The sequence below is a fragment of the Mytilus galloprovincialis genome, chromosome 5 (assembly GCF_965363235.1).
Source record: "Mytilus galloprovincialis chromosome 5, xbMytGall1.hap1.1, whole genome shotgun sequence".
In the NCBI taxonomy this organism is placed as follows: Eukaryota; Metazoa; Mollusca; class Bivalvia; order Mytilida; family Mytilidae; genus Mytilus; species Mytilus galloprovincialis.
The window spans coordinates 42,898,260-42,903,596 of NC_134842.1; positions in this window are offsets into that span (position 1 = coordinate 42,898,260).

The following is a 5,337-nucleotide window of genomic DNA, read 5'->3' on the forward strand; positions in this document are numbered from 1 at the left end:
GATTTGGTTTTCCAACAGAACGATCTTAGATATATATCTACCATTTTTAAATCATGTGATCAACAGAGCGCTGTAAAAAAATATTAATTTTCGAATCAATACCGGTTTATAACAGTTGAGGAAATACGTATGGAACTCAAACTGCATGATACAGGATAAATAACTTTTATTGAATTCATCGATCATCTTGATCATCATATGTTGCTTTTCATATCTTTCATAAAGAACATTCATATATTTTACAAATAGATTAATAAAGTGAAATAACGATTTATCCTTCTTCTTTTGTGTATTTAAATAAGCTTCCTATGATAGCAGAACACGGTAAGGTAATTCTGTAGAGTTATAGCACAGAAGTTTGAAATCCTATCAATAACACTTACAGGGTAAAAATATACCAAGTATTCCAAGTTTACCATACACAACAGTCACTGATATATTATATACATGTATAAAAAAGAAGATGTGGTATGATCGCGTACAAATCTCCACAAGATACCGAAATGACACAGAAATTAACAACTATAGGTCACTGTACGGCCTTCAACAATAAGCAAATTAAGCCCATACTGCATATTTTAAAAGCTATAAAAGGCCCCGAACACTACAGGTTAATATAATTGTATGGTTTATATACTGTTCCGTAAATAAGTTTTGTGCACAGATGGTTTTATACTGTTCCGTAAATATATTGAGTGCACTGATGTTTATCTACTGTTCCGTAAAAATGTTTTGTGCGCTGATGTTTATATACTGTTCCTTAAATATGCTTAGTGCGCTGATGTTTATATACTGTTCCGTAAATATGTTTTGTGCGCTGATGTTTATATACCCTTCCGTAAATATATTTTGTGCGCTGATGTTTATATACCCTTCCGTAAATATATTTTGTGCGCTGATGTTTATATACTGTTCCGTAAATTTGTTTTGTGCGCTGATGTTTATATACTATTCCGTAAATATGTTAAGTGCGCTGATGTTTATATACTGTTCCTTAAATATGCTTAGTGTGCTGATGTTTATATACTGTTCCGTAAATTTGTTTTGTGCGCTGATGTTTATATACTGTTCCGTAAATATGTTTAGTGCGCTGATGTTTATATACTATTCCGTAAATATATTTTGTGTGCTGATGTTTATATACTGTTCCGTAAATATGTTTTGTGCGCTGATGTTTAAATACTGTTCTGTAAATATGTTTTGTGCACTGATGTTTATATACTGTTCCGTAAATATTTTTTGTGCGTTGATGTTTATATACTGTTCCGTAAATATGTTTTGTGCACTGATGTTTATATACTGTTCCGTAAATATGTTTTGTGCGCTGATGTTTATATACTGTTCCGTAAATATGCTGTGTGCGCTGATGTTTATATACTGTTCCGTAAATATGTTTTGTGTACTGAATCAGAAGTTTATAAACTGTTCCGTAAATATGTTTTGTGCGTTGATGTTTATATACTGTTCCTTAAATATGTTTAGTGTGCTGATGTTTATATACTGTTAGATGTAAATATGTTTTGTGTACTGAATCAGATGTTTATATAAACTGTTCCGTAAATATGTTTTGTGCGTTGATGTTTATATACTGTTCCTTAAATATGCTTAGTGTGCTGATGTTTATATACTGTTCTGTAAATATGTTTTGTGTACATAATCAGATGTTTATAAACTGTTCCGTAAATATGTTTTCTGCGTTGATGTTTATATAATGTTCCTTAAATGGGCGTTTTTCAATAAAAGCGTACATTTCAGACCTAAAAAAAATGGAAAATCAACTTGTCTAAAATTTAGTTTCAAGAGTTATTTTGAATACCTCTATAATAGACCTGTTTGTAAACAAAAAGTGCAATCTTAAATATTCTTTAAAATGATATTATTTTCATAATTTGTGTACTGTTTCGTAGGGGACTTTTGTCCCCTACGAAACTTCTTCTAAACATACATATTTTTTGCAATTTTAAATGTCTCCTATAGACATTCCAGTTTGTTTACTTTAAATACTAGAAAAATATCATTTTTTTTCTGAATTAGAAAATCATTTTTATCGATAAAGATTAGACAGCACTTCACATATGAAGGTTCAACTCATGTTACGTAGTGGACATTTTGATGCGTTTCGTAGTGGACAAAACCGTTTCGTAGTGGACAAAAAGTTTCGTAGTTGACATCAACCCTATTATATGTTAATAAAAACATAATAAAAATTACATGAAACTAATCCTTGTTATTTGTTTTGCACGAATATAATTGAAAAAAGATTAAAAAAAGACTCCATGGTAGTGGTAGTGTCCACTACGAAACGTTTTTCTCCCATACTTGTTTCGTAGGGGACCGTTTCGTAAGGGACGTATTCGCATGCTTTATTTTTTCCCCACAATCCCTATATTGTAATAGTAACAAGACTGGTTGTATTCATCAAAGCATTTATCAAGCTGTACACTGATATTTTTTTCATAATTTTAAAACCAGATACTGAAGGAGATTTGACCCGTTTCGTAGGGGACATTATCAAAAATACGGTATCACTCTGGTCCATTTGATGTGCTCAATTTTTCTTACCAATAATTTAATTGCCGTTATAAAAGCATCACTTCTTTTGTAAGACCCTAATGTTTATATCTCTTGCAAACAAAAATTACATTGATTTTATAAAACTGTTTATTGGCAAATTTTAATGACTTCGTTTCGTAGTGGACAATTTGTGAGGGACACACCTTCTGAAATTAAAAAAACCTATATTGAAAGCTGTTTATTAGAATATGTTGGCTCTGAACATACTTTTGAATTATTAAAGAACTTATGTAAAGTAAAAAAAACATTAATTTCTTCTTTTTTTTTACGAGTATGAATGTTGGACAGGCGGTCTAGGGACATGCCATTTTGGTTGTTTTGGACCATTCAGGAGTCAATATCTTATCAATCCCTCTAAAAAATAAACTGTTTCTTTGCTTAAAAATGTTAAATCTAATTCAATGTACTGACTGCACAAAAAATTACTTGCAAAGATCAAACACATTTTTTTTAAAGTGGCTAGGACAAGAAAATACGTTTTTATTGAAAAACGCCCAAATATGCTTAGTGCGCTGATGTTTATATACTGTTCCGTAAATATGTTTTGTGCGCTGATGTTTATATACTGATCTGTAAATATGTTTTGTGCGTTGATGTTTATACATGTATACTGTTCCGTAAATATGTTTTGTGCAAAATTATTTGACTTAGCTAAGTTCGCTTTGGGTGTACACAATTGTCGGTGTCTTTTCTTATTCGGACTTGTCCCATTCTGGATGTAACCGTGACCATAAAATTGTAAGAAACAAACGAAATAACATGTGTTAAACACGTCATTTGAACAAAAACATAAGAAGGTGCAGAGAAACAGTTACATATACACATTAAAATGATCAGAAAAGGAAGAGCTATACATACATGTAGGTTATACAGATGCTATTTAGGATTGATACTATTTTTTTGTTCGAATTCTTCAGTATTATCAGCAAAACTTACCAGAAGTACAAAATTTTCAAGATAGTTACCATAGAAGGAATTGTCAGTCACAGAACACTTTGTAAATCAAAATTAGCGGCCATATCGATCCACTACTAACAAATTAGAAATATAAAATAATCGGCTTATAAATTACGTGCATCCAAAGAGCTTTCCTATTGGACTAAGCTTCATCTGGAAAAGTATGCTCAACACAAAAATTAAAAGCCAATGCAGGACTCTAGTACGTTAGGAGCTAGTAAGCACAAAGCGTGTATTTAGGATTTAACGTCAATTTAACTTAGGGAGTTAAAACCAATTTTACTGTAGGTAAAAAAAAACTTACAACACAACATCAAAATAGACTAAATTGAAATTTTATTTGTATATCATATTTGCTTCGAATCCAAAAACAATATTAAAACGCAGAAACTGACACACTAACAGAAAGCGATTAATTTATAAACGTTATATATACAGACACCATAAAATGTTCATTGGCTGATGATGATAGCTATCTTATTATTTTCGTTTAATTGCTTACAACTTTTAAAAAATCGATGCAGGTTTTGAAACCGACCGGGAATTTATATAATACAATCATAATTCTGCTAGCTATTAGTACAGCCAACTCTGAGTTTTTTCTTATTTAACTTTTATGTATCCATAAGCCTTTTTTTATTTGGACGATTATTTTTTTTTTTTTGGTTAAAAATGCATTTTATTATCGTCTGTCCGTCTTTTCGCCAGTTCGTCTGTGTATCCCATAAACGTTTGGTGGCACTTTTCAATGAAACTGAGGGCATGCTTTTTAAAGTGTAATGCATTTTAAAATTCGTAACTTCTCAATATAGTCTTTCACATAATTGCCATGCCTGAAATTTTCGTAAAATTGTTTTCAGGAACTATACAAAATCAAGGCTTTTTGAATTAACCTTCCGATAATTTGCTTATGTTAAATTTCTATAGATTTTGAATTTGGATGTTATAACTTTGATGGGTTTAACATTTGGAAGTGGGATTTTATACTGGATATGATAGGGATTAAAAGACCTACGGCAGTGATTTATACAAAACGATTTTAATAAAAGGTGTGAATCAGCGTATGTGTTTCTAGAATGTCCTGTTTATAAACCTTTTTTTCGTCTAAATTGTTTTTATGTATTCTCAAGCTGAGGTCTTTATAAGCTTTTACTCATTGTCGAAGGTATGGGTTTAATCATTGAATTTCATGTTTATGCCAAAGGAATAAAATAATTTTATAACATAATAACTGAGAATATTATGGTAAAGACATCTAAATTAAGAAGTGATGTATAGACATTGCAGTTAATTTTTACTATTTCCGGTTTCGCTGATTTGACTTTTTTTTTTGCAGACGATACACAACCCATGAACTACAGTATGACACATTTATCGCCAGATCCGAACATTCGCCCGTTCGATAGTCAAACATATCGTACATCAATTGACAAAACCTAGCGATACATTAAAAAATATTTCAAGCATATGATAAAGACATTCAATCTCCAGTAGTTTTTTGACAAATCTTAGATTTTGACCCTTTGAATGAAACAAATGTAGATGAAATTGACCCCTACTGCAATTATTTGCGGTGTACAGGCAGCAGCAGAGCAGAGTGATATCTGTGCAAACTGTCGAGTATCTTTGAAGTTATTACGTCACATGCAAGTTTTCCATTGTAATTTTCAAAGTCTACTAAACACTAGTTCATTCTGTGATAATATGTATCGACTAGGCTTTCCTTTTAACCGACGTATATTTAAGTAACATTTTTACTCTTTGGTGGATAAACACACTTTCAGATTTACAAACAAAACAAAATAA